Source organism: Nicotiana tomentosiformis, chromosome 2 (assembly GCF_000390325.3).
Source record: "Nicotiana tomentosiformis chromosome 2, ASM39032v3, whole genome shotgun sequence".
Classification (NCBI taxonomy): Eukaryota; Viridiplantae; Streptophyta; class Magnoliopsida; order Solanales; family Solanaceae; genus Nicotiana; species Nicotiana tomentosiformis.
In genome coordinates, this window is record NC_090813.1 from 153,312,241 (window position 1) to 153,326,224 (window position 13,984).

The window sequence follows — 13,984 nt, forward strand, 5'->3', positions numbered from 1 at the left end:
TTATTTATGGCGCACTTTCACGTACGAAAATATGGGGTGTAACATATTATCTTTCTTAAAAATATGCATTTTTTGATATATCATTGCATAAATTTAAAATATATTATGTCATATGTTTTATCATTTTTGCTATGTAACCATCCCATACATCTTATGCATTTTTTAAGTACTTTTGATGATCTGTCGTCTTTATTAGTCGCTTTTATACCTGCTTTACTCAGTTGCAAGTAGAGAAAAATCACAATTCCAATCAGCCTATCAATTCTTATATACTAACCTTTAATGATGGTTATTGTCTTTAAACATTCTTTAGATTATTTCACTATATTGGTGTGATAGTTTCCCTAGGTTTTTCCCCTTATAACAGTTGCTTCTTTTTCTATTTTATGGTATACATGCTTTGTTCATTCTACTTTTATTAGAGGGAATGCTTTTGAAAAAGGAAAAACGAAACAATCATTAACGGACATAACAAATCGTCAAAATTTTCCTCAATTATGTAGTACACCCATAAAGATTTGTGAACAAGTTTTATCATCGCAGTCTCAACAACAATATCCAAATTCAACACAAGAGCAAGATTTGCGATATGATTTGTCGACTTCAAATTTGCAGACGGAATTAAATGAGCTACCATTATTGCAAGATAAATATTTGTGTTAACTTTATTATAGCTTATTTTGAAAATTTGAGGAAGTCAAACTTTTGTGCCGCTGTACTGAATCTCCACAAAAATAAAAAAAGGTTAGTAATTTATATACTTTTACCTCATATGCATAATGGACAGGTCAGTAGAATAATTTAAAAAAATAAAAGCCTAATTTGCTGCCATTTTTTTGGCTCTGTTTATTTTCTTAAGTACAACATGTTTGTTATAATTATAGAATTATTATTTTGTATGAATTTTCTTTTTGTCGTTCTACTTTTGAAAATTTCATTAAGCGATTTATATTCTCTTTTGGGATGTTTATTTTTTTGAATATTTTTTTGCTTGATTAGGCTTAACCTTTAGAATATTTTGAAATGAAGTATTGTTAGTCATGTAATATAAACTGTTGTTTGATAGGGGGTTTACAGTTTCATTGGAAGTATGATTAATAAGAGGCGAAGTGAACTTTAGGTAATGTTTGTAATGCGAGTTTTTTGCCAAAGTTATCCCTTATCGATGGTAGTCAGTTTGTATTTGACCTTTATATAGACTCTTGAGCATCTTTAATTCCATAAGTTTGCTAAAATACTATCTTTAGATTAACTTAATGGAATCAGGTTGAAACTAATAGTGATATTGTTAAAACACCAAAATCCAGATGTAAAAAGCAAAACGCAGCTATAGAGTTTATTTTTCAAGGTCAATATTGCAATAAATTTTTATCCCAAAAATAAAAGCCTAATTTTCTGCCATTTTTTTGGTTCTGTTTATTTTCTTAAGTACAACATGTATGTTATAATTAAAAAACTATTATTTTGTATGAATTTTCTTTTGTCGTTCTACTTTTGAAAATTTCATTAAGCGATTTATCTTCGCTTTGGGATGTTTATTGTTTTTGAATATTTCTTTGCTTGATTAGGCTTAACCTTTAGAATATTTTGAAATGAAGTGTTGTTAGTCATGTAATATAAATTATTGTTTGATAGGGGGTTCATTGGAAGTATGATTAATAAGAGGCGAAATAAGATTTAGTTAATGTTTGTAATGCGAGTTTTTAGCCAAAGTTATCCCTTATCGATGGGAGTTGGTTTGTATTTGACCTCTATACAGACTCTTGAGCATCTTTAATTCCATAAGTTTGCTAAAATACTACCTTTAGTTTAACTTAATGGAATCAGGTTGAAAGTAATAGTGATACTGTTAAAACACCAAAACCCTGTAAAATGCTAAACGCAGCTATAGAGTTATTTTTTCAAGGTCAATATTGCAATAAACATACTTTTTCTTGACCAACATGAAATATAAAAAATGCTACCTATTAACTTTTTTAATATAGAATTTTAGGATATAAATATTGGTTTGATAGTTTTCCTATCTTTTTCCACTTCTAACAATTAGTTTTTTGTTTTTATTTTATGGTTTACAGAATTTGTTGCTACTACTATCATAGGGAATGCTTCTCAAAAAGGGAAAACAAAAGAATCATTAACGGACATAACAAATCGTCTAAATTTCCCTTGATTTCGTAGTACTCCCATAAAGAGTTGTGAACAAGTTTCATCGTCTCATTCTCAAGCACAATATCCAAATTCAATGCAAGAGCAACATTTGCGGTATGGTTTGTCGAGTTCAAATTTGCAGAAAGAACATCTTCTACCAGATTTAAATGAGATACCATCATTTCAAGGTAAATATTTATGTTTACTTTATTATAACTTAGTTTTGAAATTTGAGGAAGTCAATATTTTGTGCCGCTATAATAAATGTCGACATAAATAATGAAGTTATTAATTTATATATAGGCCAAATACATCGGCAGTGTCATGACCCAAAATCTAACCGTCGTGATGGTGTCTATCGTGGAACTAGGCAAGCCACAACTCAACATCTCAACACAGAAAAATCTTTGAACATAAAGACGGAAGCAATTTAATAATTTAGGAAAGCCTTTTTGAAAACAGAAATATCCAAAATACGATACAATCCATCCCAAAATCAGGGTGTCACAGAGTACATGAGCGTCTAAATTAGAATACAGTCCACTACAGTGTCTAGAGAAATAAACTGAAAATTCAACTAGTGATAAAGAAGGAGAGTCAAGGTCTGCGAACGCCGTGCAGCTACCTTGGTAGTCTCCGAACTCTGAAGCCGTAATCAAAAACCGCCGCCGTGATAAAAAATGCTTGGATCTGCACACGAGGTGCAGGGAGTAACGTGAGTACATCCAACTCAGTAAGTAATAAGTCCAAACTTTGGACTGAAAGGCAGTGACGAACTCAACCGGTACAGATAAAATAGAAATAGCTGAACAGAAACGTAGGCATGCTTTCAAATTAAATAGGCAACTCAAAATAGTAAAGTAAAGCAGATTTGAACAGTATAAAGAATATAACTCTGCTATCTCTACATGCCAATGCACATGCTGTATATGATGCACTATGCTGTCAGCCTCATGTGCTCACACTCTCGAATGCTCAACCACTCGGTACTGTATATGGTCCATGCGGCCCGGGGAATATCCATCCCAGAACATAAACATCACTGACTATAAGTCAACTAGTACCGAGGAAGGTCAATCCACCCCCGTGGAGAAGATCCATCTCCAGGTATAAAGTATTTCAGACAAGATCCATGTCTAGGGAAGATCCATCCCTCAATAATATTAATCGCGCTCACTGGGGTCCGGAGGGGCTCCTACAGCCCAAGCGCTGTCATAAAATCAGTATCACCGCTGCAGCGTGGAGCCCGATGCCACAACTGTCACTCATAATCAGGCTCTCAGCCTCACTCAGTCATCAATCTCTGCAGTCTCACTCACGGACTCACAATATCATGAAAATTAGCCCGAAACAATGATATGATATGAAATGCATGAATATGACTTAGTACATAATATCAATGAAATCAGTATGATGACAGCAAGAAACGACCACTAGGGGTCCCAACAGTACCGGCATAAAGCTTAAACATGATATCTAGCATGATTGACAGCTCAATTACTTTATCACAAGATAAAAATACGGATATCAAAAAATAGGGTCACTATACAGTGCCATGGAATCAACCAGGCCACAATTCTAACGGTGCATGCTCGCACGGCCATCACTTGGCATGTGCGTCACCTCAATACCAATCGTATAGCACATAGTTCGGGGTTTCGAACCCTCAGAACCAAGTTTGAAAGCGTTACTTACCTCAAACCGAGCAAATCCTACTCCGAAATACTTTTGCCCCTCGAATCAGTCTCCAAATGCCCCGAATCTAGCCACAAGCAGTACAGTATAATTAATATAGGCTAAAGGAATCAATTCCACAAGAAAAATATGAAATTATAAGCCAAAATCTGAAATCGACCGGAACCCGGCCCCCGGGCCAACGTCTCAAAATTCGACAAAAGTCACAAAACCCAAAAGCCCATTCACTCACGAGTCTAACCATACCAAAATTACTCAAATCCGATAATAAAATCCCATTCAAACCCTCAAAATTCTAACTCAAGAGTTCTTCCTCTTTTCCCCCAATTTCTCACCCCAAATCACAAATTAGATGATAAAATTAAAGATGAAATCATGGGATTTATCCAAAACCAAGTAGGAATCACTTACCCCAATCAACTCCACAAAAATCCATTCAAGAATCGCCCAACTCCGTGTTCTCTAGCTCAAAATATGAAAAATGAGTTCATCGCGTATGCCAACTCAAACTGCCTCCCAATTTACTCTTCATGAACGCGATCAACGCTTTGCGAACGCGAAGCTGTACAAGCTCAACTCATTGCGAGCGCGGCCCATACCTCGCGAATGCATATACCAAAGACCTGAGGTCCCCAGCTACCTCTCTTTTCTTCGCGAACGCGACACCAGTCTCGCGTTCGTGATGCACATGCAGACCACACCTTCGCGTTCACGTTCGCGTCCTCTTCTTCGCGAACGCGAATAACAAAATCTTCCTAGCTCACATTAACCCTTTGCGAACGCGAGGCTCCTCTCGCGAACGCATAAGAGGAAACCAGAAATTATACACCAGCAGATATTAGCCATCAACCAAAGTCCAAAAATGATCCGTTAACTACCCGAAACTCACCCGAGGCCCAGAGACCTCAACCAAACATATCATCAAGTCCCAAAATACTATACGAACTTAGTCGAATCCTCAAACCACCTCAAATAACATCAAAAAATGAATCACTCTCCAATCCAAACTTAATGAACTTTAAAATTTCCAAATTCTACAAACGATGCCGAATCATACCAAACCACGTCCGATTGACCTCAAATTTTGCACACAAGTCATATTCAACATTACAGACCTATTCCAACTTTCGTTATCGGAATCTGACCCCAACATCAAAAAGTCAACCCCCCGATCAAACTTTTCAAAAATTTAACTTTCGCCATTTCAAGCCTAAATTAGCTACAGATCTCAAATTCACAGTCCGGACACGCTCCTAAGTCCAAAATCACCCAATGGAGCTAATGGAACTGACGGAACTCCATTCCGAAGTGGTCTTCACACCATTCCGACTACGGTCAAAATCCTAAGACTTAAGCTTCCGTTTTAGGGACTAATTGTCCCAAAACACTCATGAAACCAAAACAAGACCTTCCCGGCAAGTCACATAAGTAGAAACAGATACAAGGAATGCAGTAAAAAGGGGATCGGGGCTAATACGCTCAAAACGACCGGCCAGGTCATTACATCCTCCCCACCTAAACATACGTTCGTCCTCGAACGTGCCAAGAGTTGTTTCCAAGCCACCAAATCACTATTCCATCTTACCACGAACGTACCCGGGGTGATCCCATGTCACCCTTTCCCATATAGGTCTGATAACACCACATAACTAAAATTTCTTAATTCTACCTAACCCACAAGCCTCGGAATCCAATTTCCAACATCCGGAATTTCTTATAAGGTCAGAATCCCGCAACCTACACACTGTATAAGTCTGAACAAGCTATACCAAAATCCATAACCATATAACTCAAATATCCAAAACTCAAATACCACATAGCTCAAATGTTGGAAGCAATGATTTCTAATCACTGTAGCTGCTCGAAACAACCCCATGCCGGTAATAAACCTCATATCAAACAAGACTCCATTCTCAAACCTTCGTACACCACCGATGATGAAAGAAACACGCAGAGACTTGTAACCATTCATCAGATCTACCAGTCGTAGAGCTCCCTCTCTTTCGACAAGAACCATAGCAAAATTCTAAGTTGACTTTCGATATTATCCTTCCAAATATGCCACAATCAAATCTGATAGCACCCATCCTAGATCCGACGACTTCATCTTATCAAATACCAGCTACTCTACTGACATGCCACACCAATACTATCTAAAGCCATAACCCGTGCAATTCGTGCATCGATAAACAACATTCCACATGTACTCAATCACGAAAATGACTCAAACAAGAGAATCATTCCGTAAGCTCGACGGGTACCACCCCAACGCAATGCTAAGAACCCATCACACACCGTAGAACCATAACACATGAATCTAGCACAAGGATCATATCTCAACATAACTCTGCCGCAATGCGCGACCCCATCCAAACACTGATCCATAAGAAATACCTCAGCCACCTTGCTCAAAATCAACAACCACGCGCAATCTGGCATCAAGTACTCGAAGTGCATTACCATAACTATGGAGAAGCAAATGACACAATGCCACACAAACCCGAAAGAACATAACCAATGCGCAACCACTCATGCATCACCCAAATACTTATCTCGCGCAATTTCCGCTATAAGGCCCCAATAGAACTGCACTATGGGTGCATACAACCAACGAATCACAACCCCTCGTAGCATAGAAGAATAACTCACCGAACATAGCAAAACACGAATAAGCTCAACAATAACCGAATAGCACATCCCTCAACAATAGCAGTATGGAGCCAACCAATCGGACTCGGTGTAGAATACACATCCTAATTGGGCCTACCAATGGACCCCCAAATCAACTCCGGGCACCCACACAAGGATAAATAACCCTCCGAAAGCCCACAATGACTGAATCTTAACACATACTATCGTCTAGCTAGCTTTGGCAATGACTTCACAGTCCACAACCATGGAAACAGCCTGCTCTTGAGAACTCTAGTCTCCAAATCCATATAACACATGAATCCCATATCTGATCCCAACTCCACCGCCAGAATGTCAAGACATCTCTCATACACGATCATCCCACGAGGAATACTCCTAAAATTCTTTCGTGCCACATAGCAAAATTGAATAGCAGTAGTCGATCAACCAAGAGAGTACCGCAACACCAATGAACATCCGTAATTAAAACATAATGCCCCCTTTCAACCGCGCACCCCTCTCAGGGATTACCGAGCAAATATAACATTCATCTAAATATACAACACTGGCCATTCTGTCTAGAATTCATGAACTTGCCTTCAAGAATAAACTGTCACCTTGTACATATAAATCTTAATCCTGCACAACACACCACATCTATCATGCCATCACTATACTGGTCTAGCCTACTACCCAGTTGTCCTATTTACTTCGAGTTTCTTCTGAATTATCCTCAATTTGAAACTTTTCCTTGTTAGAACTCCACGATCCTTACCCAAAGCTCACTACAAGACACCCAAACATAACACCACACCACCATAAGGCCCGTAAGCCATTGTACTCTTCTTAAGTACCTCCATAAATACCGCAACTGTAATGCTCACTCCGAAAATATCTTATGTAAATTTAAAATTGTCCCCCTTTCCTTTCTTATACCGAAATGTCGAATCCATAATCATACAGAATTACCGCAAATCCCGGCACCATTAAATGTAATTTCAGATTCTAAATTGCACCGCCCAAACGAGCTGAAAGACACGTGTCTCATTAGCACAACAACGCTCGAGGGGTAACCCTGCCTCAATACCACCGATCAAATTCACACTCCGTGCGCAGTACATCCTTCAAAATAACAATTTAATCATTTCATGATTTTTCATAAAGTGCAATATAACCTGCATTCAAGAAATTTCTTACTCAAGTCATCCCCGATATTAATCTCTGCAAGTCATAATTAATCAACAAGTATGCCTCAGCCCAAAAACTAATACCGTACAAAATCGTGCAATCAAATCATAAATAGCAGACTTCCCCACTTGGATAAAAGCCATATAACAAAACATCTGGTAACTCACCATACCCAAGATAACATCTAAATTGAACATACTAAGCCATAAGAGGTCTACTCTAGTCTCCAAACTCCCAATAGTCATCACACATGACCGATATACATGGACCACAATGACAGTATCGCCCACCGGTGTAGACACATAAATAGGTGAAACAAGAGGCTCACGTGGCATATCCAGATAATGAGCGAAATGTGAGGACACATATGAATAAGTGGAACCGGGGTCAAATAATACAGAGGCATCTCTATGGCAAACTAAGACAATACCTGTAATCACAGCATCCGAAGTAATGGCATCTCGTCTGGCAGGGAGTGTGTAGAAACATGCATGATCGGCCTCCTCCTCTAGGGCGACCCCTAGCTAACTGAGCTCCACCCCGATCTGGCTGGGCGGGTGGTGAAGTAACTGGTGCCGAAGTCGAATGTTGACTCCTCTGCTGAGATGAACCTCCCGAAAGGCGGGGACAATGCCTCTTGATATGACCCAAATCTCCGCACTCAAAGAAACCTCTCTCTGCAAATAGCGGCGGGGACTGAAGGGAACCCCGAGCACCGGAATAACTGCTAGAAGGTCCTGACACAGATAAACCCTGAGTTGATGGTGCATGAGACAAACTCTGAGCTGGTAGTACACTGAATGAAGACTGGCCCTGTAGATAGCTGTGTGTACCATGGCCAGATGATGCACCACGGTGAACCGGGTGAGTCGTCTGAGCATGACTGAAAGGACAACCCCTACCGTGGTAGAACTGACCCCCAAAAGGAATACCGCTGAATCCACCCTGTCCACGAGGCCTCTTGGCCTCCCTCTCAACCCGCTCCTGGCTGCGAACCATCTCAATATGACGAGCAATATCGACAACCTCATCAAATGTAGCACCAGACACTCTCTCTCTAGTCATAAGCAATCACAGCTGAAAAGTGAGGCCATCTATGAACCTCCTGATCCTTTCCTTGTCTGTGGGAACCAACCAGATAACATGATGGGCCAACTCTGAAATTCTCATCTCATACTGCGTCACGGACATATCACCCTGACAAAGCTGCTCGAACTGCCTGCGCAGCTCCTCTCTGCGGGACTGAGGCACGAACTTCTCCAGAAAGAGAACGGAGAACAGCAGCCAGGTAAGTGGCGTTGCACCAACCGGCCTATGCCTCTCATAAGCCTCCCACCAGGTAAAGGCTGCTCTAATAAACTGAAAAGTAGTGAAAGAGACCCCGCTGGTCTCCAGAATACATGTTGTACGGAGGATCCTCTGACATCTGTCCAAGAAACTCTATGCATCCTCTCCCTCGGTTCCACTGAAAGATGGGGGATGGAGTCTCCCAAACTCTCCAATCGATGCTGCTCATCATCAGGCATGACAGGAACAACATAGTCCTGAGCAGCTGCAACCAGCTGGGCTGGTGGTGCCCCCGGTGTCTGGAGTCCCTGTACCACCTGCTCTGGTGTGCGGGCGGCGGGAGTCTGAGTGCCTTCCCCGGCCTGAGAAGTGGCTGTTGCGGCCGGAACAGAGACCTCCTAAAGGCCTGAAATCACAATGGGCACAGGTGGTGCCTGAGTTGGTCCCACAGGCTCATCCACAATTGGAGCCTACTCTTAAACTATGGAAATAGGTGGATCTACACGTGCTGCCCTAGCTGCGGTGCGAGCTGAACCTCTGCCCCTACCGCGGCCTCTACCGCGACCTCGGCCTCTCGCGGCCCTGATTGGTGTTACTGGTGGCTGTCCATCCTGCCCCGTAGTACGCGTCCTCACCATCTGTGAGAGAATTAGAACAACAGAAATTTAGTTACTAGAATCAAAAGATTCGCACGACTAGAATTCAAGAATGTGAAGTTTCCTAATGGTTCGGTAACCTCTCGAAGATAAGTACAGACATCTCCGTACCGATCCGCAAGACTCTACTAAACCTGCTCATGATTCGTGAGACCTATCTAACCTAGGCTCTAATACCAACTTGTCACGACCCAAAATCTAACCGTCGTAATGACGTCTATCGTGAAACTAGGCAAGCCACAACTCAACATATCAACATAGAAAAATCTTTGAACATAAAGACGGAAGCAATTTAATAATTTAGGAAAGTCTTTTTGAAAACAGAAATATCAAAAATATGACACAATCCATCCTAAAATCGAGGTGTGATAGAGTACATGAGCGTCTAAATCAGAATACAGTCCACTACAGTGTCTAGAGAAATAAACTGAAAATTTAACTAGTGATAAAGAAGGAGAGTCAAGGCCTGCGAACGCCGTACAACTACATTAGTAGTCTCCGAACTCTGAAGCCGCAATCAGCAACCGCCACCGTGACCAAAAATGCCCCGATCTGCACACAAGTTGCAGGGAGTAACGTAAGTACATCCAACTCAGTAGGTAACAAGTTCAAACTTTGGATTGAAAGGTAGTGAAAAACTCAACTGATACAGATAAAATAGAAATAGCTTAACAGAAACGTAGGCGTGCTTTCAAATTAAATAGGCAACTCAAAACAGTAAAGTGAAGCAGATCCGAATAGTGTAAAGAATATAACTATGCTATCTCTACATGCTAATGCACATGTTGTATGTGATGTACCATGCCCTCAGCCTCATGTTCTCATACTCGGTACTGTATATGGCCCATACGGCCCATGGATGATCCATCCCATAACATATACATCACTGCCTATAAGTCACCCAGTACCGAGAAAGGCCAATCCAGTCCCCTGGAGAAGATCCATCTCCAGGTATCAAGTACTTCGGACAAGATCCATGTCCAAGGAAGATCCATCCCTCAATAATATCAACCGGGCTCACTGGGGGTGTGTTACAGAGTCCGGAGGGACTCCTACAGCCCAAGCAGTATCATAAAATTAGTATAACCACTGCGGCGTACAGCCCGATCCCATAACTGTCACTCATAATCAGGCTCTCAGCCTCACTCAGTCATCAATCTCTCAAGTCTCACTCACGGGCTCACAATATCAAGAAACCTAGTCCGAAACAATGATATGATATGAAATGCATGAACATGACTGAGTACATAATATCAATGAAATCAGTGAGAGAACAGCAAGAAACGACCACTATGGGTCCCAACAGTACCGGCATAAAGCCTAAACATGATATTTAGCATGATTGACAGCTCAATTACTTTATCACAAGATGAAAATACGGATATCAACAAAATAGAGTCAATATACAGTGCCATGGAATCAAGCAGGCCACAATTCGCACGGTGCACGCTCTCACACCCGTCACTTGGCATGTGCGTCACCTCAATACCAATTGTATAACACATAGTTCGTTGTTTCGAACTCTTAGAACCAAGTTTGAAAGCGTTACTTACCTCAAACCGAGAAAATCCTACTCCGAAATGCCTTTGCCCCTCGAATCAGTCTCCAAACGCCCCGAATATAGCCACAAGTAGTACGGTATAATTAATATAGGCTAAAGGAATTAATTCCACAAGTAAAATATGAAATTATATGCCAAAATCCAAAATCGGCCCGAACCCGGCCCCCGGGCCCAAATTTTAAAATTCGACAAAAGTCACAAAACCCGAAAGCTCATTCACTCACAAGCCTAACCATACCAAAATTACTCAAATCCGATAAAAAAATCCCATTCAAAACCTCAAAATTCTAACTTAAGAGTTCTTCTTCTTTTTCCCTAATTTCTCACCCCAAATCACAAATTAGATGATAAAATTAAAGATGAAATCATGGGATTTAACCAAAACCAAGTAGGAATCACTTACCCATCAACTCCACAAAAATCCCTTCAAGAATCGTCCAACTTCGTGTTCTCTAGCTCAAAATATGAAAAATAGGTTCAAACCCTCATTTTTGAAATTAATACTGTCTGCCCAGATTTCCTTCATCGCGAACGCGACCGTCCTCTCGCGTTCGTGTAGGCCAACTCAAACTGCCTCCCAGTTTATTCTTCGCGAACGCGATCAACACTTCCCGAACACGAAGCTTTACAAGCTCAACTCATCGTGAATGCGGCCCATACCTCGAGAACGCGTAGACCAAAGACCTGGGATCCCCAACTACCTTACTTCTCTTCACGAACGAGACACCACTCATGCGTTCGCGATGCACACGCAGACCACACCTTCGCGTTCGCGTCCTCTTCTTCGCGAACGCGAATAACAAAATCTTCCTAGCTCATATTAACTCTTCGCGAATACGAGGCTCCTCTCGCGAACAGGTAAGAGGAAACCAGAAAATATACACCAGCAGATACCCGCCATCAACCAAAGTCCAAAAATGATCCGTTAACCACCCGAAAGTCACCCGAGGCCCTTCGGGACCTGAACCAAACATACCATCAAGTCCCAAAACACTATACGAACTTAGTCGAATCCTCAAACTACCTCAAATAACATCAAAAACACGAATCACTCTCCAATCCAAACTTAATGAACTTCGAAATTTCTAAATTCTACAAACGATGCCGAATCATACCAAACCACACCGATTGACCTCAAATTTTGCGCACAAGTCATATTCAACATTACTGACCTACTTCAACTTTCGGAATCGGAATCCGACCCTGATATCAAAAAGTCAACCCCCCGGTCAAACTTTCCAAAAATTCGACTATCGCCATTTCAAGCCTAAATTAGCTATGGACCTCAAATTTACAGTCCGGACACGCTCCTAAGTCCAAAATCACCCAACGGGGCTAACGGATCCGACGAAACTCCATTCCGGAGTCGTCTTCACACCATTCCAACTACGGTCAAAATCCTAAGACTTAAGCTTCCGTTTTAGGGACTAAGTGTCCCAAAACACTCCGAAACAAGACTTTTCCGGCAAGTCACATAAGCATAAACAGATATGGAAAATACAGTAAATAGGGTATCGGGGCTAATACGCTCAAAACGACCGGGTGGGTCGTTACAGGCAGCCCCTTAAAGTTGTTCTCACTTTTCACTTATATACTTTATTTTAAGTCCATTCCATTTGAGCACTTCAACTGAATATGAATTGTGTCATTTAAACACATTTTGATGATATGGCATAGTGCGTGTATTACACCATTTTTAAGAGCGTGAGAGATATATTTTTCTTTTTATTTATTATTTTATTTTTATTTTTCCTCCTTTTCTTTCACACACCATGATGTGCTTTATTTTCATTGCCGGAATAAGTTTGCCGGAAAAATTTCACACATTTTTTCTTCTTCGTTTCTCTCCTCTTTTTTCAACTCAAATTCAATTTGCAGGTAGTTCGTGATTTCCAAACAATTTTGACCCTTCTCCTTTCAGATACCATAAATTATTTTGAACAGTTTCTTCGGATCTGAAACACGTAGGTTCCGGCACCGGTGAGCTTGCTGGATTAGTGCTTTTACTTTAGGGATTTTAAATGACACAGTAATTTTTCGGTTGAAGTGCTCAAATACAACAGACTTAAGATAAAGTATGTAAGTGAAAAGTGAGGACAACTTCAAGGGGCTGCCGATATATTTGGCCATTTATATACTTATACCTTATATGCGAAACATTATGGCCAACAGAATAATTTTAAAAATTTAATTTAATTTTATGCCATTTATTTGCTTCTATTTATTTTATTAACTACAACATGTTTGTTATAATTTTTGAATTATAGTTATGTATGAGTTTTTCTTTTGATTCTACTTTTAAAAATTTCATTATGTTAAACGAACCCTTATTATTTCAAAGTCAGTATTGCAATAAACTTATACCTTTTTGATAAATATGAAATTGAAAAAAAAGCTAACTATTAATATTTCTTTTTAGAATTTGAAGATGTCAATATTGATGGTGATATACAAGGTATGTCATTTAAAGAACACCGCAACTCATAGTCATACATACAAGTTTATTAATTTTAATTTATGCATCAGGGTCATATGCAATCCAACGTACAAATTCATGATGAAAATGAAGATGACGATATGTTTGAAGGTATTCACATACAAACTCATCAATCTCCGATAATGTTAAAATAAATTAACAATTCCTAATATATTGGATTTTAAATTTTAATATCTACTAATTATTATTTATAGATGATGAAATACAGAGCTGGTGACCAATGAAGGTAAGTATAACGTTTATTAAGTTTACGTACACAACATAATTTTACTTTCTATATAATAAGTACTTTGACCTTACATCTTTATTTTTGTAACGACC

At 40.0% G+C, this 13,984-nt stretch overlaps 1 long non-coding RNA gene across 1 annotated transcript in view; it reads left to right on the plus strand.

The window, feature by feature from the left end:
* LOC117276851 (uncharacterized) overlaps positions 1-13,718 on the plus strand; it is a 43,405-nt gene extending 29,687 nt beyond the window's left edge. The window contains exons 2-3 of the long non-coding RNA XR_004507106.2: positions 2,076-2,336; positions 13,595-13,718. This is a non-coding gene — a long non-coding RNA (uncharacterized lncRNA). The remainder of the gene's footprint in view (positions 1-2,075; positions 2,337-13,594) is intronic.
* Positions 13,719-13,984: the final 266 nt, after the last annotated feature.